Below are 21,692 nucleotides of genomic sequence, written 5' to 3'. Positions count from 1 at the left end.
AAGGAGATTTGTATGATCAAGAGATGATGGCTATTTTGCATGCCATCAAGAAGTGGCATCATTACCTTTAGGATATGAGTGATTCTTATGTGAGAAGTGATCACCGTACCGTGCATTGAAGTAATTCTCTCCTGTGTGACCGAATCCGTCTCCTAAGCGAAGAAGGTGGTTGGCAACCTTGCAAAATTATGATTTTGAGATCGCGTGTATAATCAACAATAGGATAATGTGGCGGCCTGGCTGAGATTATGATATGGTTCTCATAAAGAGTTGCCTTCTTTCTAGCTATGAAATGGTCTCATTTTTACTGCAAAGATAGAGTTTACATGGTGCCTACATCAAAAGTTACAAGCAAAGGCCGATCGAACAAATACATTCTTCACCAATGGTGTGGGGCAGTCAGGAATATTCAAGACCGTTGCCTTCACCAACGGTGTGGCAATCAAGAGTATTCAGGACCGTTGATAGGATAAGGAAAAGGGCTTCTATTAGAAAGGGATGTGGGAAGGACTTCCATGCTTTTCTCACAAGATGTACGCCTTCTCAACTTAATAAGAACCCAATACATATAAGTTCGATGGGCTACTTCAACTTGCCTACTCTCGAAGGGAATTGGATTCGTATTTCTATGGATTTCACTATGGGTCTTCCACACACAAAGAAACATTGGGATAGGGCATGTGTGTCTCTGAATAGGTTGACAAGGGTGAAACATTTCATCTCTAGATAGTTCGAGTATATGACACTATGGCTGCAAGGCAGTGGGATTTTAAGAGCATAAAAAAAGGAAAGACTTGGTAATCAAAGAATGTGGTTCCACCATCAAATTGTTGTACAAATGATTACATGATGTTGTCCTTTTCCCTTGGAAGAAAGGGTATTTGTAAGTTGAAGTCTTACTTACGGTGTCATGGCAGACTTTCCATGTTTGGGTGGACTACTAGTACTCTCTATGATAAGTATACTCCATGTATAATGAGTGCATTTTCTTGATCTCTCACTAGATCCCTTTCTTGCATTGTTGGTATCAGAGCTCTACTTAAAGCCATTGATCCCTTTCTCACATTGCAATGTATTAGAGCTTTATGGTAGTCATTTTATGTCAGAAGTGTTTGAGATAGCATTTCCATGATGCTCAAAGTGTGTGGGATGAACGCTCAGCTTTACTCAAGTTTTCCTACTATTAATGGTACTGCTCTCATCATCATGAGAGTATTGGCACGCCACCTTTCTGAGGCATCGTGTATGGTTAGAAAGTGAATAGTGCGCACCTATGATAGTTGTCAAGTAAGAAGGAGTGAATCCAAATGAGAAAGAGGAAGTGAGGTAGTGCATGCTCTTCTCCAACAATGTAAGGCAAACATGAAAGCGAGCTCAAGTGAGAATCAAGAATTATGTCGAAGCCCATAGGACTCCACCTTTGGAGCTTCAAGAAGGAGATTAAATGTTTTTTAGGAGCTACAAATACTCGAGGGAACCAAAGCAAATGGGCTGTGTATTTGTTTTATAGCCTAGCAGAGAGGATGGTATGATATGGTTGAGAATAAGAAACAAATGCATGAGGGCATGGCTGAACTATTGGATGAGTTTCATGATATGTTTTCAATTCCAAAGAATCTACCAACAAAAAGAGATGTATATGCATGTGTATGATCAAGACATGAGTGCTATCTTTCGTGCCATCAAGAAGTGGCATCATTACCTTTATGGTAGTCATTTTTATGTGAGAAGTGATCATTGTGTGTTGAAGTAATTCCTCTCCCAGCCGAATCTATCTCGCAAAATTATGATTTTGAGATGAGCTATATAAAGGGCAAGGATAATGTAGTGGCTGATACTCTATCAGTTATACCTTACGCAAAGAAGAAACCTCGCAAAATTAGGATTTTGAGATGAGCTATATAAAGGGCAAGGATAATGTAGTGGCTGATACTCTATCAGTTATACCTAAAGTATACAAACATTGGGTCATGGAATTTCAAAAGGAAGATCTCTTAAATAAGGGGGCGTCAGAAATGGTGCTAAAATTACAACCTGGTTCTCATAAAGAGTTGCCTCGTTTTTTGGCTACGTAATGGTCTCATTTTTACTACAAAAATAGAGTCTACATGGTGCCTATGTCGAAAATTACAACATGGTTCCCATAATGGTCTCATTTTTTACTATACAAAGATAGAGTCTACATGTGGTACCTACAAAAAAAATGCATTCTTCATCAAATGGTGGGGCAATTGGGAATATTCAAGTCCTTTGATAAGATAAGAAAGAGCTTCTAGAGGAAAGGGATGTGGAAGGACTTACATGCTCTTGTCACACAAGATGTATCCCTTTTCAACCTCATAAGGTAAGCCCGGTGGGTTTCTTCAACTTGCCTATCAATTTTCGATGGGGAAGTGGATCCATATTTCTATGGATCTCACTATGGGTCTTCCACACACATGAGAGGTTGAGATAGCTTATATGTGGCTTGTGGTGGCACATTTCATCTCTACAAAGGTCAAGTATACGACATCCGTGGTTGCAAGACAATTGGTGGTCCATGTATTCAGGTTACATGGTGTACTACAACGTATTGAGAGTGACCAGGATGTCAAATTCATGAGTTCATTTTAGATAAATTCATGAGTTAATTTTAGATTACTTTATTTGATATCATGCAAACCAAGCGAATGCCAAGCATCACTACCTTCCCGAGATTTAAGGTCAAATAGAGATCACGACGAATAAGTTTACACTTAAAAAGTGTGTGGGACGAATGGTCAGCTTTAGCCCATTTTTCCTACAATAGTACCTCATCTCGTGAGAGTATTGGCATGCCGCTTTCTAAGGCATTGTGTATAGTTAGAAAAGGTGAATGCATGCCACCGCGACACCTTTTGAGGCACTGTGTATGCTTAGATGGTGAATGCCACCTTTTGAGGCATCGCGTATGGTTAGAAGGCAAACATGAAACTAATCTCAATGAAGCATTATGCCGATGCCCATAGGAGAATTCGGAACTCCAAGAAGGAGATTAAGAATCAAAGCTAATGGACATGGCTGAACTATGAGTTTCATCATATGCTTTAAATTCTGAAGATTCTACCAACAAAAGGAGATTTGTATGGTCAAGAGATGATGGCTATTTTGCATGCCATCAAGAAGTGGCATCATTACCTTTAGGATATGAGTGATTCTTATGTGAGAAGTGATCACCGTACCGTGCATTGAAGTAATTCTCTCCTGTGTGACCGAATCCGTCTCCTAAGCGAAGAAGGTGGTTGGCAACCTTGCAAAATTATGATTTTGAGATCGCGTGTATAATCAACAATAGGATAATGTGGCGGCCTGGCTGAGATTATGATATGGTTCTCATAAAGAGTTACCTTCTTTCTAGCTATGAAATGGTCTCATTTTTACTGCAAAGATAGAGTTTACATGGTGCCTACATCAAAAATTACAAGCAAAGGCCGATCGAACAAATACATTCTTCACCAATGGTGTGGGGCAGTCAGGAATATTCAAGACCGTTGCCTTCACCAACGGTGTGGCAATCAAGAGTATTCAGGACCGTTGATAGGATAAGCAAATGGGCTGTGTATTTGTTTTATAGCCTAGCAGAGAGGATGGTATGATATGGTTGAGAATAACAAACAAATGCATGAGGGCATGGCTGAACTATTGGATGAGTTTCATGATATGTTTTAAATTCCAAAGAATCTACCAACAAAAAGAGATGTATATGCATGTGTATGATCAAGACATGAGTGCTATCTTTCGTGCCGTCAAGAAGTGGCATCATTACCTTTATGGTACTCATTTTTATGTGAGAAGTGATCATTGTGTGTTGAAGTAATTCCTCTCCTAGCCGAATCTATCTCGCAAAATTATGATTTTGAGATGAGCTATATAAAGGGCAAGGATAATGTAGTGGCTGATACTCTATCAGTTATACCTTACGCAAAGAAGAAACCTCGCAAAATTATGATTTTGAGATGAGCTATATAAAGGGCAAGGATAATGTAGTGGCTGATACTCTATCAGTTATACCTAAAGTATACAAACATTGGGTCATGGAATTTCAAAAGGAAGATCTCTTAAATAAGGGGGCGTCAGAAATGGTGCTAAAATTACAACCTGGTTCTCATAAAGAGTTGCCTCATTTTTTGGCTACGTAATGGTCTCATTTTTACTACAAAAATAGAGTCTACATGGTGCCTATGTCGAAAATTACAACATGGTTCCCATAATGGTCTCATTTTTTACTATACAAAGATAGAGTCTACATGTGGTACCTACAAAAAAAATGCATTCTTCATCAAATGGTGGGGCAATTGGGAATATTCAAGTCCTTTGATAAGATAAGAAAGAGCTTCTAGAGGAAAGGGATGTGGAAGGACTTACATGCTCTTGTCACACAAGATGTATCCCTTTTCAACCTCATAAGGTAAGCCCGGTGGGTTTCTTCAACTTGCCTATCAATTTTCGATGGGGAAGTGGATCCATATTTCTATGGATCTCACTATGGGTCTTCCACACACAATGAGAGGTTGAGATAGCTTATATGTGGCTTGTGGTGGCACATTTCATCTCTACAAAGGTCAAGTATACGACATCCGTGGTTGCAAGACAATTGGTGGTCCATGTATTCAGGTTACATGGTGTACTACAACGTATTGAGAGTGACCAGGATATCAAATTCATGAGTTCATTTTAGATAAATTCATGAGTTAATTTTAGATTACTTTATTTGATATCATGCAAACCAAGCGACTGCCAAGCATCACTACCTTCCCGAGATTTAAGGTCAAATAGAGATCACGACGAATAAGTTTACACTTAAAAAGTGTGTGGGACGAATGGTCGGCTTTAGCCCATTTTTCCTACAATAGTACCTCATCTCGTGAGAGTATTGGCATGCCGCTTTCTAAGGCATTATGTATAGTTAGAAAAGGTGAATGCATGCCACCGCGACACCTTTTGAGGCACTGTGTATGCTTAGATGGTGAATGCCACCTTTTGAGGCATCGCGTATGGTTAGAAGGCAAACATGAAACTAATCTCAATGAAGCATTATGCCGATGCCCATAGGAGAATTCGGAACTCCAAGAAGGAGATTAAGAATCAAAGCTAATGGACATGGCTGAACTATGAGTTTCATCATATGCTTTAAATTCTGAAGATTCTACCAACAGAAGGAGATTTGTATGATCAAGAGATGATGGCTATTTTGCATGCCATCAAGAAGTGGCATCATTACCTTTAGGATATGAGTGATTCTTATGTGAGAAGTGATCACCGTACCGTGCATTGAAGTAATTCTCTCCCGTGTGACCGAATCTGTCTCCTAAGCGAAGAAGGTGGTTGGCAACCTTGCAAAATTATGATTTTGAGATCGCGTGTATAATCAACAATAGGATAATGTGGCGGCCTGGCTGAGATTATGATATGGTTCTCATAAAGAGTTGCCTTCTTTCTAGCTATGAAATGGTCTCATTTTTACTGCAAAGATAGAGTTTACATGGTGCCTACATCAAAAGTTACAAGCAAAGGCCGATCGAACAAATACATTCTTCACCAATGGTGTGGGGCAGTCAGGAATATTCAAGACCGTTGCCTTCACCAACGGTGTGGCAATCAAGAGTATTCAGGACCGTTGATAGGATAAGGAAAAGGGCTTCTATTAGAAAGGGATGTGGGAAGGACTTCCATGCTTTTCTGACAAGATGTACGCCTTCTCAACTTAATAAGAAGCCAATACATATAAGTTCGATGGGCTACTTCAACTTGCCTACTCTCGAAGGGAATTGGATTCGTATTTCTATGGATTTCACTATGGGTCTTCCACACACAAAGAAACATTGGGATAGGGCATGTGTGTCTCTGAATAGGTTGACAAGGGTGGAACATTTCATCTCTAGATAGTTCGAGTATATGACACTATGGCTGCAAGGCAGTGGGATTTTAAGAGCATAAAAAAAGGAAAGACTTGGTAATCAAAGAATGTGGTTCCACCATCAAATTGTTGTACAAATGATTACATGATGTTGTCCTTTTCCCTTGGAAGAAAGGGTATTTGTAAGTTGAAGTCTTACTTACGGTGTCATGGCAGACTTTCCATGTTTGGGTGGACTACTAGTACTCTCTATGATAAGTATACTCCATGTATAATGAGTGCATTTTCTTGATCTCTCACTAGATCCCTTTCTTGCATTGTTGGTATCAGAGCTCTACTTAAAGCCATTGATCCCTTTCTCACATTGCAATGTATTAGAGCTTTATGGTAGTCATTTGATGTCAAAAGTGTTTGAGATAGCATTTCCATGATGCTCAAAGTGTGTGGGATGAACGCTCAGCTTTACTCAAGTTTTCCTACTATTAATGGTACTGCTCTCATCATCATGAGAGTATTGGCACGCCACCTTTCTGAGGCATCGTGTATGGTTAGAAAGTGAATAGTGCGCACCTATGATAGTTGTCAAGTAAGAAGGAGTGAATCCAAATGAGAAAGAGGAAATGAGGTAGTGCATGCTCTTCTCCAACAATGTAAGGCAAACATGAAAGCGAGCTCAAGTGAGAATCAAGAATTATGTCGAAGCCCATAGGACTCCGGAGACCTTTGGAGCTTCAAGAAGGAGATTAAATGTTTTTTAGGAGCTACAAATACTCGAGGGAACCAAAGCAAATGGGCTGTGTATTTGTTTTATAGCCTAGCAGAGAGGATGGTATGATATGGTTGAGAATAAGAAACAAATGCATGAGGGCATGGCTGAACTATTGGATGAGTTTCATGATATGTTTTAAATTCCAAAGAATCTACCAACAAAAAGAGATGTATATGCATGTGTATGATCAAGACATGAGTGCTATCTTTCGTGCCGTCAAGAAGTGGCATCATTACCTTTATGGTACTCATTTTTATGTGAGAAGTGATCATTGTGTGTTGAAGTAATTCCTCTCCCAGCCGAATCTATCTCGCAAAATTATGATTTTGAGATGAGCTATATAAAGGGCAAGGATAATGTAGTGGCTGATACTCTATCAGTTATACCTTACGCAAAGAAGAAACCTCGCAAAATTATGATTTTGAGATGAGCTATATAAAGGGCAAGGATAATGTAGTGGCTGATACTCTATCAGTTATACCTAAAGTATACAAACATTGGGTCATGGAATTTCAAAAGGAAGATCTCTTAAATAAGGGGGCGTCAGAAATGGTGCTAAAATTACCACCTGGTTCTCATAAAGAGTTGCCTCGTTTTTTGGCTACGTAATGGTCTCATTTTTACTACAAAGATAGAGTCTACATGGTGCCTATGTCGAAAATTACAACATGGTTCCCATAATGGTCTCATTTTTTACTACAGAGATAGAGTCTACATGTGGTACCTACAAAAAAAATGCATTCTTCATCAAATGGTGGGGCAATTGGGAATATTCAAGTCCTTTGATAAGATAAGAAAGAGCTTCTAGAGGAAAGGGATGTGGAAGGACTTACATGCTCTTGTCACACAAGATGTATCCCTTTTCAACCTCATAAGGTAAGCCCGGTGGGTTTCTTCAACTTGCCTATCAATTTTCGATGGGGAAGTGGATCCATATTTCTATGGATCTCACTATGGGTCTTCCACACACAATGAGAGGTTGAGATAGCTTATATGTGGCTTGTGGTGGCACATTTCATCTCTACAAAGGTCAAGTATACGACATCCGTGGTTGCAAGACAATTGGTGGTCCATGTATTCAGGTTACATGGTGTACTACAACGTATTGAGAGTGACCAGGATGTCAAATTCATGAGTTCATTTTAGATAAATTCATGAGTTAATTTTAGATTACTTTATTTGATATCATGCAAACCAAGCGACTGCCAAGCATCACTACCTTCCCGAGATTTAAGGTCAAATAGAGATCACGACGAATAAGTTTACACTTAAAAAGTGTGTGGGACGAATGGTCGGCTTTAGCCCATTTTTCCTACAATAGTATCTCATCTCGTGAGAGTATTGGCATGCCGCTTTCTAAGGCATTGTGTATAGTTAGAAAAGGTGAATGCATGCCACCGCGACATCTTTTGAGGCACTGTGTATGCTTAGATGGTGAATGCCGCCTTTTGAGGCATCGCGTATGGTTAGAAGGCAAACATGAAACTAATCTCAATGAAGCATTATGCCGATGCCCATAGGAGAATTCGGAACTCCAAGAAGGAGATTAAGAATCAAAGCTAATGGACATGGCTGAACTATGAGTTTCATCATATGCTTTAAATTCTGAAGATTCTACCAACAAAAGGAGATTTGTATGGTCAAGAGATGATGGCTATTTTGCATGCCATCAAGAAGTGGCATCATTACCTTTAGGATATGAGTGATTCTTATGTGAGAAGTGATCACCGTACCGTGCATTGAAGTAATTCTCTCCTGTGTGACCGAATCCGTCTCCTAAGCGAAGAAGGTGGTTGGCAACCTTGCAAAATTATGATTTTGAGATCGCGTGTATAATCAACAATAGGATAATGTGGCGGCCTGGCTGAGATTATGATATGGTTCTCATAAAGAGTTGCCTTCTTTCTAGCTATGAAATGGTCTCATTTTTACTGCAAAGATAGAGTTTACATGGTGCCTACATCAAAAGTTACAAGCAAAGGCCGATCGAACAAATACATTCTTCACCAATGGTGTGGGGCAATCAGGAATATTCAAGACCGTTGCCTTCACCAACGGTGTGGCAATCAAGAGTATTCAGGACCGTTGATAGGATAAGGAAAAGGGCTTCTATTAGAAAGGGATGTGGGAAGGACTTCCATGCTTTTCTCACAAGATGTACGCCTTCTCAACTTAATAAGAACCCAATACATATAAGTTCGATGGGCTACTTCAACTTGCCTACTCTCGAAGGGAATTGGATTCGTATTTCTATGGATTTCACTATGGGTCTTCCACACACAAAGAAACATTGGGATAGGGCATGTGTGTCTCTGAATAGGTTGACAAGGGTGGAACATTTCATCTCTAGATAGTTCGAGTATATGACACTATGGCTGCAAGGCAGTGGGATATTAAGAGCATAAAAAAAGGAAAGACTTGGTAATCAAAGAATGTGGTTCCACCATCAAATTGTTGTACAAATGATTACATGATGTTGTCCTTTTCCCTTGGAAGAAAGGGTATTTGTAAGTTGAAGTCTTACTTACGGTGTCATGGCAGACTTTCCATGTTTGGGTGGACTACTAGTACTCTCTATGATAAGTATACTCCATGTATAATGAGTGCATTTTCTTGATCTCTCACTAGATCCCTTTCTTGCATTGTTGGTATCAGAGCTCTACTTAAAGCCATTGATCCCTTTCTCACATTGCAATGTATTAGAGCTTTATGGTAGTCATTTTATGTCAGAAGTGTTTGAGATAGCATTTCCATGATGCTCAAAGTGTGTGGGATGAACGCTCAGCTTTACTCAAGTTTTCCTACTATTAATGGTACTGCTCTCATCATCATGAGAGTATTGGCACGCCACCTTTCTGAGGCATCGTGTATGGTTAGAAAGTGAATAGTGCGCACCTATGATAGTTGTCAAGTAAGAAGGAGTGAATCCAAATGAGAAAGAGGAAGTGAGGTAGTGCATGCTCTTCTCCAACAATGTAAGGCAAACATGAAAGCGAGCTCAAGTGAGAATCAAGAATTATGTCGAAGCCCATAGGACTCCACCTTTGGAGCTTCAAGAAGGAGATTAAATGTTTTTAAGGAGCTACAAATACTCGAGGGAACCAAAGCAAATGGGCTGTGTATTTGTTTTATAGCCTAGCAGAGAGGATGGTATGATATGGTTGAGAATAAGAAACAAATGCATGAGGGCATGGCTGATGTAAGATTCCTCCCCCAACCCCTTTTTTGATGTCTAGTATCTTCCCCTATAATCAACCCTCTTCAGAAATATAAAGACCTTGTTGCTAACTATTTTAGCCTAGAGAGAGAAAAGTTATTCTAGAGAGAGAATATTCAGATTTTGAATATTTTTGGATAGAAAAATATCTCTTATAATTCAGATGAGTTCCCTTGAAACAGAAATTCAAAAAAGAATTTTCCAATGTGCAATTGGAATTAATTGGAAATAGGTATAAAGAACCTTAGTCTAAGGGTCTAGATTTTCAGAAATTTTTGGGTTATGGTCCAATTAAGGTTCCTATGGGTCCATAGCATCAATCCATGTGTAGGGAGGAGATAAATCCAATTTGTAAAAGAAGATACCCAAAAATGAGTAAATGCTCACATAAGATGAAGAGTTGAAAATGTACAAGGTTTATTAGTAAAAAAACTATGAGCAATATTAAAAATATGAGATATTTTGGGTATCCAAAAATGAGTAAATGCTCACATAAGATGAAGAGTTGAAAATGTACAAGGTTTATTAGTAAAAAACTATGAGCAATATTAAAATGATTCCATTATGACACATATGTAAGGAAGGGGAGTTCTTTAAAGGAGGTGCATATTTCACATAAGATGAAGAGTTGAAAATGTACAAGGTTTATTAGTAAAAAACTATGAGCAATATTAAAATGATTCCATTATGACACATATGTAAGGAAGGGGAGTTCTTTAAAGAAAGTGCATATTTCACATGCTTGAATGAGTTTTAAACTCATAAAAATTGAGATATTTCATCTCTCCGCTCTCCTCATTCAAGTCTAGTTCGAAAAAGTTAGCTTAACCGACCTAAACATGGTCAAATATTGATCAAACTGATTTAGAAAATTCTAGAATCAGTTTGTTTGGTTAGGAGCTCAATTTTTCCTATAAATAGAAGCCTCCCCCTTGTTGAAAAATAGATAGTGTTTATGCATCGTTACTCTACTCCATCTAAGCCAAGAACTGTGAATTCATTTAATAATTCACTAGTTTTTGGAGCTTCCCTCTTTCTTCAATCCCAATTAGTGGCTCCATCAACATACTTAACCAATTAATTGATTGGGGGCCTCTACCATGAACAAAGAATCAAGCAATTTGTAAGGTAATTAGTGAATATTGATCTTTTCTATAATTTCTCAATGTTTCTCTCTTCTCAACCCCTCTCAAGCTTGAGAAGCTTAATTGGTATGGTTTTTTAAATGCTATTGAAGTTAATTGGTGAATAGTAGTGAAGAGTTACATAATTTAATAAATGCTATTGAAGTTAATTTCCATTTATGTTTAAATTCTAATGGTTTTTATGTAATTTCTCTCTCTCACTCAAGAAATGGTCATACTCATGACCCATTCTCAATCCAAATCAAGCTTTTCATAAAGCTTTTCCTTAACCCAAGATTAAGCTATGCTTGAGGCCAAATTAATGGCTTTTTTCTATGCTTTTAGTTTATGTATATTGATGATTCAATCCATTATGGATTAATGATCCAATTAGAGATCATTTTAATTATTTCCTTAATGATAAGCTTTATCCCTTAGAAAAATTGAGATTTATCAGTCATAGCAGCGGAGCTATAGCAAAATTTTTATAAAAATTATGCATAAAATAATTTCATTCAAAGCATAAAAAGAGGACTTCCTACCATATTCTAGGAATTATCATCCTAGATTAATTGAAAGATATTCATTGTAATCATAGAGAAATTGATTTTTATATTATGCATCATTGATTTTCATGCATAGAGCTATGCATAAAAGATTATTATTTTAACATAAAAGTGTTACTTTTATTAAATTTTAATTTTCATGTATAGAAGTATGCATAAAGAAAAATTTTTTATATCAAAAGTGTTACTTTTATCATTTTTAATTTTCATGCATAGAAGTATGCATAAAGGAAAATTTTTTATATCAAAAGTATTACTTTTATCATTTTTAATTTTCATGCATAGAAGTATGCATAAAGGAAAATTTTTTATATCAAAAGTGTTACTTTTATCATTTTTAATTTTCATGCATAGAAGTATGCATAAAGGAAAATTTTTTATATCAAAAGTGTTACTTTTATCATATTGGATTTCATGCATAGAGGTATGCATAAAAGTTGACTATTTTATTATAAAAGTGTTACTTATATCACAATTGAAATTCATGCATAGAAGTATGCATAAGAGTTGATTATTTTATTATAAAAGTGTTGCTTTTATCATATTTGGATTTCATGCATAGAAGTATGCATAAAAGATATTCTTTTTATACTAAAAGTGTGATTTTCATCATAAAGGGATTTTATGCATAACTTAGATGCATAAGAGAAATTATTTTATTCTAAAAGTGTAATTCCTACCAAATTGAATTTATGCATAAGAAGATGCATAAAAGATTGATTCAAAAGTGCCATTCTCATCTAAATTGAATTCATGCATAGGAAGATGCATGAAAGATTGAATTTTAATTCAAAAGTGTCATTTTCATTTAAAATGAATTTATGCATAGGAAGATGCATAAAAGATTGATTTTTACTTCGAAAGTATTAATCTCCTTAAATGGAATTTATGCATAAATAAATGTGTAAAGAAATCTTATATCAAATATAAGAATTCTCTTGTATTCTATAAATAGAAATAAGAGGTGATAGGATGTGATAAGAAGTGTATAAAATGTGATAAGAGGTGATAAGATGCTTATGAAATAAGTTAGAAGGTGATAAGATGAATTAAGATGTGTATGGGATGAGGTAAGAAGTGTATGTGATAGGATAAGGGTTGTGATAGGGCGAGAATGGATGTGCTGTAAAAGATTAGATGTGAAGGCATATGGGGTTATATGAATGGCAATGTGGAATGGATGTATGTATGTGGATGTGTGGATGTGGAGATGGGAGTGTGGATGTGTGAATGTGAATGTGGATGTATGCATGAGGATGTATATGCATAGATGTGAATGTGGATGTATAGATGTGAATGGGAATGTGGATGTGGATGTATGTGAATGTGGATGTAGATGTGGATGTATAGATGTGAATGTGGAATGTGGATATGGATGTATGTATGTATGTGGATGTAGATGTGGATGTATAGATGTGAATGGGAATGTGGATGTGGATGTGGATGTGGATGTGGATGTGGATGTATATACGTATGTATGTGGATGTAGATGTAGATGTATAGATGTGAATGGGAATGTAGATGTGGATGTGGATGTATGTATGTATGTGGATGTAGATGTGGATGTATAGATGTGAATGGGAATGTGGATGTGGATGTATAGATGTGAATGGGAATATGGATGTGGATGTATGTGAATGTGGATGTAGATGTATGGAAATGTGAATGTGGATGTATGTGAATGTGGATGTAGATGTGGATGTATAGATGTGAATATATGATATGTGATGTAAAGGAATCTGAAGTGAAGAGATGGAAAATGATGTGATTAGATGAGTACATATATAAATGGATGTGGATATGGATATGGATGTGGATGTGGATATGGATGTGAATATATGATATGTGATGTGAAGGAATCTGAAGTGAAGAGATGGAAAATGATGTGATTGGATGAGTACATATATAAATGGAATGTGGAATAAGTAATGTGGATTAATGAGGGATAATGTGAAAAAATGAGAGTTAATATAGAAACTGTATTTGTAAACTGTTGTAAATGCTGTTTGTAAATGGCTGTTTTATGTCAAGAATGCTGGGAAAGCATTTTGACCGTCTTGTGATTAAGGTCGTGGAGCCTAACTGATAAAGTTGCAACTGCTGACGGAGAGTCAATGGAGGACGTCTCGCGTAGCAAGGTCGGCCGAGGTCTTGACCAGCCTCGGTTCGATTAAAATGGTGAGCTTCCGGTACGGTGGATGAGGGACCAAGGAAGCGGCCTATGAGTGAAGCGCTAGGTCACCTGCGAAGGATCCTAGAGAGTGCTGACCATATGGCGCTCGGGCTCTGGGTCGCCCAGGATACCCACGCGTGCGTCGAGGAAGATATTGGAACAAGGAGTAAGAGTTGTTTTGTGAAACCGGGCATGGATCTGGTTGATTGACCTTGCTGGTCTTCAATGGATGAGTCCATGGCTCTTTATATGGATCTGTTGGTTGATCTTGCTGATCTTCAACGAGAGTCCATCTTGATTTTTATAAGTGATTATATTGCCGAGTATTATGGGCTAGGAACTATTGAAAAGGCCCCTGTGTGGACAGGTGGTGAGCGTTCTAGTTGCCAATGATGCCATAGATACTCTGATGAAGGAATGATGGGAAATTATGAATCAACCGGATAAATTGGAAGATTGTGATCAGTGGTACTATGGTTTCATTAAAGGATTGTTTTAAAGTTAGCCGATGCTAAGAAAAAGGCAATTTCATATTGGGTGTGTAAGTGGTGTGGCTAGTTTTATGTTTGCATGAACTTCCGGCTAGGGGGCCTTGGAACTCTTTTCCTTGGTACCCAGGACAAAACCTACCCAAATTCCAAATTGGATCCCATCACTACAGTGGTTGGGCGGTTGGCTAACCCATGGGATCGGATGGGGTTAGGCTGGACTGATGGATCCATAAATCGAGATTTAATTTCTATTATTACGATAGATGAAGTAAATCCCGGATAGAAATTGTTCTATAGATAGGAATCAACGGCTGTGCCTCTTGATGGGGAAAAAAGCGTTGATCCCAATGATCCAAGTGCAAGTTTCTTCCTTGATTTGACCAAGTACCGTTAAAGGTGCAGTCAGATCAGTTGATCCGTAATGATCTTGACTACGTTAGAGTAAAGAGTTATCCTGGTGGAATCGCCCATGCTTTCCGGGTAAAGGAAGTTTTTTCGGTTTCTGTTTTGGACAAACCGACGGATTAGTCTCTTGTCCGGATATCCGTGGGCGAGGCCCCGAGTGTGAGACCCCTACCCACGTATGATGTGCTACTTCCGCTGCTAGTACCCGAATCCGTTGCGCAGTGGAGACGGGATCTCACAGTTGGTATCAGAGCTTTTTGGTTAATAAGGATCAACCGAGAAGCCAAATATATCAAAAATTTATCAAGAATAAAAAAGGTTGTAATTGTGTGATATAATTCATACAAATTGATATTCAATCTGAAAATTCATAAATTAGTAATTGGGTCTTCAAATGGAAGTACCGCAATTATATAGAATCCTGACTTGCTTGAGGCCTAGACATGATGGTATTTACCTTATAATTCCAAGGGCCTTGACTACCCGTATATACCGAGAGTATACTGCAGCTCTTTACTGACAGTATATACGAGTAAATCTAAGACTTGAAATTATAAGCGTTAATGCTATCTAGATGATGAATTCGAATGTGGTTGATATGATTTTTAATTCTGTTTGAGAATCGATGAATTGATTTGGATTCTGATTGAAAAATGATGATTTTCGAAATTTAGTTGAAATGTAATAAGCTGAGCAAAACCACAATGAGGATGAATGGGACGAGTCCCAGTGATGATATTCATAACTGGAATGATGATAATGATTTCAGCAAATCACTATGAGATTAGTGGGTTGTGCTGTCAGATTGCTACTGTTAACACTTGACCGGTAGATCAAGTTAAGGGATGACAAATTGAGAACTTGCTTAACTAAAATTTCCTGTGGAGGAATGTTCAGAAGGTATTCTATTGGGTTGACCAGAATGTAAGGAACCCCAGAATAATTTGGGTCGTAAGAAAAAGAGTTGTTCTCTTCCTACGAGATGAGGACATCTCGCGCTTTTTTTAAGTGGGGTAGAATGTAAGAATTCTCCCCAGTTTTTGAGGTATTCAAAAATAAGAATTTCCTCTCTAATCTTATAACTATTCTCTCTCTAATATAGAAATTTTTGACAGAATCATGAGACGAGGAAATCGTAGCCGTCAGTAGCCAGACCCTGTCACTGAAGATAACGAACTTGATCCTGATGTTCGCAAGGCTCTTCATAGGACTCAACCAGGACCCTTGAAAGGAGAAGGGGAGAACCTGGGTGAGACTGTGGAGAAATGGGTGGAAGCCATGGAAGAGTATTTTGATGTCACAGGTTATAATGAGCTGAGCAAAATAGCTCTTGGCCGGTTGAAAATAGTGGAAACAGCCAGGGTAGCATGGAGGAACCACTGTGACACCAACCGTCTAAATAGAAATACCCAATCTTGGAATGACCTAAAAACCTATTTGAGAAAGAGATTTTGTCCCCCTGGATTTTTGGAAACCAAAATGAACGAATTTTTAGAACTAAAGCAAGAGAACAAAACAATTGAAGAATATCACCAGGCCTTTGCTCTTCTACTCAAATACTCACCACCTCTAGATGAAGAACAGCTCATGGCCAGGTTCATTCGGGCAATGAACGAACCTTTGGACACACTGGTCAAAAATGCCAAACCAGTGTCCATGGCTGAAGCAGTAAAAATGGCAAAGGATTTTTCCAAAGCCTTTGTAGTAAAGGTCTCGCCAAAACCTGCACCCTCTAACTTTAAAAGATTCCAAGCCCAGGAAGGTACTTCAAACTTTCCACCTCCAAAGAGGCAGCAAGGACCGATTCAAAATCAAGATGCAAGAAGACTCCAAAGTGAAGGAAGATCCTTCCCCCAAAATACTTTCTCAGGAGGACCATCTATTTTAAGGATGTAGAACAATGAGCCCAGAAGTGAGAACCGGTGTTTTGGATGCCAAGGTCCCAACTCCTGCCATGTCAATGGGACAGGGAAGTCTAGGACCTCGAATTCAAAGACCAATTCCTTCATACCAGTCTAATCAGGGTCTGTCTCACCCAAGCCAGGGTAACCCCAGAAGAACTCCAAATCAACCGTCTGCCTCTACCCAGAGTAACCTCAGAACTCCTTTCCAGAACAGGGGCAACCAAAGAGAAAGAATTCCACCTCAGACTGCAGCAGCCAGAGCAGTCACAATTTCAGAAGAAGTAGAAGAGGAAAGAAGGGCAGATCTTTACTGCAATTGAAAAACCAAGGGCTTAACCAACAGTTCTCAAGTCATCCATACTCCAGCAGAATACCAGGGAAAAATCGACCGTTCACTTCCAAGGCGTAAAGTTGAATGTGATTGAAGAAGAAGAAGATGATGAAAGAAATCATACTCCAACTGCGAGATGAGGACATCTCGTGTTTTTTAAGTGGGGTAGAATGTAAGATTCCTCCCCCAACCCCTTTTTTGATGTCTAGTATCTTCCCCTATAATCAACCCTCTTCAGAAATATAAAGACCTTGTTGCTAACTATTTTAGCCTAGAGAGAGAAAAGTTATTCTAGAGAGAGAATATTCAGATTTTGAATATTTTTGGAGAGAGAAATATCTCTTATAATTTAGATGAGTTCCCTTGAAACAGAAATTCAAAAAAGAATTTTCCAATGTACAATTGGAATTAATTGGAAATAGGTATAAAGAACCTTAGTCTAAGGGTCTAGATTTTCAGAAATTTTTGGATTATGGTCCAATTAAGGTTCCTATGGGCCCATAGCATCAATCCATGTGTAGGGAGGAGATAAATCCAATTTGTAAAAGAAGATACCCAAAAATGAGTAAATGCTCACATAAGATGAAGAGTTGAAAATGTACAAGGTTTATTAGTAAAAAACTATGAGCAATATTAAAAATATGAGATATTTTGGGTATCCAAAAATGAGTAAATGCTCACATAAGATGAAGAGTTGAAAATGTACAAGGTTTATTAGTAAAAAACTATGAGCAATATTAAAATGATTCCATTATGACACATATGTAAGGAAGGGGAGTTCTTTAAAGGAGGTGCATATTTCACATAAGATGAAGAGTTGAAAATGTACAAGGTTTATTAGTAAAAAACTATGAGCAATATTAAAATGATTCCATTATGACAGATATGTAAGGAAGGGGAGTTCTTTAAAGAAAGTGCATATTTCACATGCTTGAATGAGTTTTAAACTCATAAAAATTGAGATATTTCATCTCTCCTCTCTCCTCATTCAAGTCTAGTTCCAAAAAGTTAGCTTAACCGACCTAAACATGGTCAAATATTGATCAAACTGATTTAGAAAATTCTAGAATCAGTTTGTTTGGTTAGGAGCTCAATTTTTCCTATAAATAGAAGCCTCCCCCTTGTTGAAAAATAGATAGTGTTTATGCATCGTTACTCTACTCCACCTAAGCCAAGAACTGTGAATTCATTTAATAATTCACTAGTTTTTGGAGCTTCCCTCTTTCTTCAATCCCAATTAGTGGCTCCATCAACATACTTAACCAATTAATTGGTTGGGGGCCTCTACCATGAACAAAGAATCAAGCAATTTGTAAGGTAATTAGTGAATATTGATCTTTTCTATAATTTCTCAATGTTTCTCTCTTCTCAACCCCTCTCAAGCTTGAGAAGCTTAATTGGTATGGTTTTTTAAATGCTATTGAAGTTAATTGGTGAATAGTAGTGAAGAGTTACATAATTTAATAAATGCTATTGAAGTTAATTTCCATTTATGTTTAAATTCTAATGGTTTTTATGTAATTTCTCTCTCTCACTCAAGAAATGGTCATACTCATGACCCATTCTCAATTCAAATCAAGCTTTTCATAAAGCTTTTCCTTAACCCAAGATTAAGCTATGCTTGAGGCCAAATTAATGGCTTTTTTCTATGCTTTTAGTTTATGTATATTGATGATTCAATCCATTATGGATTAATGATCCAATTAGAGATCATTTTAATTATTTCCTTAATGATAAGCTTTATCCCTTAGAAAAATTGAGATTTATCACTCATAGCAGCGGAGCTATGGCAAAATTTTTATAAAAATTATGCATAAAATAATTTCATTCAAAGCATAAAAAGAGGACTTCCTACCATATTCTAGGAATTATCATCCTAGATTAATTGAAAGATATTCATTGTAATCATAGAGAAATTGATTTTTATATTATGCATCATTGATTTTCATGCATAGAGCTATGCATAAAAGATTATTATTTTAACATAAAAGTGTTACTTTTATTAAATTTTAATTTTCATGCATAGAAGTATGCATAAAGAAAAAATTTTTATATCAAAAGTGTTACTTTTATCATTTTTAATTTTCATGCATAGAAGTATGCATAAAGGAAAATTTTTTATATCAAAAGTGTTACTTTTATCATTTTTAATTTTCATGCATAGAAGTATGCATAAAGGAAAATTTTTTATATCAAAAGTGTTACTTTTATCATTTTTAATTTTCATGCATAGAAGTATGCATAAAGGAAAATTTTTTATATCAAAAGTGTTACTTTTATCATATTGGATTTCATGCATAGAGGTATGCATAAAAGTTGACTATTTTATTATAAAAGTGTTACTTATATCACAATTGAAATTCATGCATAGAAGTATGCATAAGAGTTGATTATTTTATTATAAAAGTGTTACTTTTATCATATTTGGATTTCATGCATAGAAGTATGCATAAAAGATATTCTTTTTATACTAAAAGTGTGATTTTCATCATAAAGGGATTTTATGCATAACTTAGATGCATAAGAGAAATTATTTTATTCTAAAAGTGTAATTCCTACCAAATTGAATTTATGCATAGGAAGATGCATAAAAGATTGATTCAAAAGTGCCATTCTCATCTAAATTGAATTCATGCATAGGAAGATGCATGAAAGATTGAATTTTAATTCAAAAGTGTCATTTTCATTTAAAATTAATTTATGCATAGGAAGATGCATAAAAGATTGATTTTTACTTCGATATTAATCTCCTTATATGGAATTTATGCATAAATAAATGTGTAAAGAAATCTTATATCAAATATAAGAATTCTCTTGTATTCTATAAATAGAAATAAGAGGTGATAGGATGTGATAAGAAGTGTATAAAATGTGATAAGAGATGATAAGATGCTTATGAAATAAGTTAGAAGGTGATAAGATGAATTAAGATGTGTATGGGATGAGGTAAGAAGTGTATGTGATAGGATAAGGGTTGTGATAGGGCGAGAATGGATGTGATGTAAAAGATTAGATGTGAAGGCATATGGGGTTATATGAATGGCAATGTGGAATGGATGTATGTATGTGGATGTGTGGATGTGGAGATGGGAGTGTGGATGTGTGAATGTGAATGTGGATGTATGCATGAGGATGTATATGCATAGATGTGAATGTGGATGTATAGATGTGAATGGGAATGTGGATGTGGATGTATGTGAATGTGGATGTAGATGTGGATGTATAGATGTGAATGTGGAATGTGGATATGGATGTATGTATGTATGTGGATGTAGATGTGGATGTATAGATGTGAATGGGAATGTGGATGTGGATGTGGATGTGGATGTATGTATGTATATGGATGTAGATGTAGATGTATAGATGTGAATGGGAATGTAGATGTGGATGTGGATGTATGTATGTATGTGGATGTAGATGTGGATGTATAGATGTGAATGGGAATGTGGATGTGGATGTATAGATGTGAATGGGAATATGGATGTGGATGTATGTGAATGTGGATGTAGATGTATGGAAATGTGAATGTGGATGTATGTGAATGTGGATGTAGATGTGGATGTATAGATGTGAATATATGATATGTGATGTAAAGGAATCTGAAGTGAAGAGATGGAAAATGATGTGATTAGATGAGTACATATATAAATGGATGTGGATATGGATATGGATGTGGATGTGGATATGGATGTGAATATATGATATGTGATGTGAAGGAATCTGAAGTGAAGAGATGGAAAATGATGTGATTGGATGAGTACATATATAAATGGAATGTGGAATAAGTAATGTGGATTAATGAGGGATAATGTGAAAAAATGAGAGTTAATATAGAAACTGTATTTGTAAACTGTTGTAAATGCTGTTTGTAAATGGCTGTTTTATGTCAAGAATGCTGGGAAAGCATTTTGACCGTCTTGTGATTAAGGTCGTGGAGCCTAACTGATAAAGTTGCAACTGCTGACGGAGAGTCAATGGAGGACGTCTCGCGTAGCAAGGTCGGTCGAGGTCTTGACCAGCCTCGGTTCGATTAAAATGGTGAGCTTCCGGTACGGTGGATGAGGGACCAAGGAAGCGGCCTATGAGTGAAGCGCTAGGTCACCTGCGAAGGATCCTAGAGAGTGCTGACCATATGGTGCTCGGGCTCTGGGTCGCCCAGGATACCCACGCGTGCATCGAGGAAGATATTGGAACAAGGAGTAAGAGTTGTTTTGTGAAACCGGGCATGGATCTGGTTGATTGACCTTGCTGGTCTTCAATGGATGAGTCCATGGCTCTTTATATGGATCTGTTGGTTGATCTTGCTGATCTTCAACGAGAGTCCATCTTGATTTTTATAAGTGATTATATTGCCGAGTATTATGGGCTAGGAACTATTGAAAAGGTCCCTGTGTGGACAGGTGGTGAGCGTTCTAGTTGCCAATGATGCCATAGATACTCTGATGAAGGAATGATGGAAAATTATGAATCAACCGGATAAATTGGAAGATTGTGATCAGTGGTACTATGGTTTCATTAAAGGATTGTTTTAAAGTTAGCCGATGCTAAGAAAAAGGCAATTTCATATTGGGTGTGTAAGTGGTGTGGCTAGTTTTATGTTTGCATGAACTTCCGGCTAGGGGGCCTTGGAACTCTTTTCCTTGGTACCCAGGACAAAACCTACCCAAATTCCAAATTGGATCCCATCACTACAGTGGTTGGGCGGTTGGCTAACCCATGGGATCGGATGGGGTTAGGCTGGACTGATGGATCCATAAATCGAGATTTAATTTCTATTATTACGATAGATGAAGTAAATCCCGGATAGAAATTGTTCTATAGATAGGAATCAACGGCT

This window comes from Cibotium barometz, chromosome 44 (assembly GCF_041138505.1).
Source record: "Cibotium barometz isolate CiBa-2024 chromosome 44, ASM4113850v1, whole genome shotgun sequence".
NCBI classification, from domain to species: Eukaryota; Viridiplantae; Streptophyta; class Polypodiopsida; order Cyatheales; family Cibotiaceae; genus Cibotium; species Cibotium barometz.
This window is presented reverse-complemented; position numbering follows the sequence as displayed.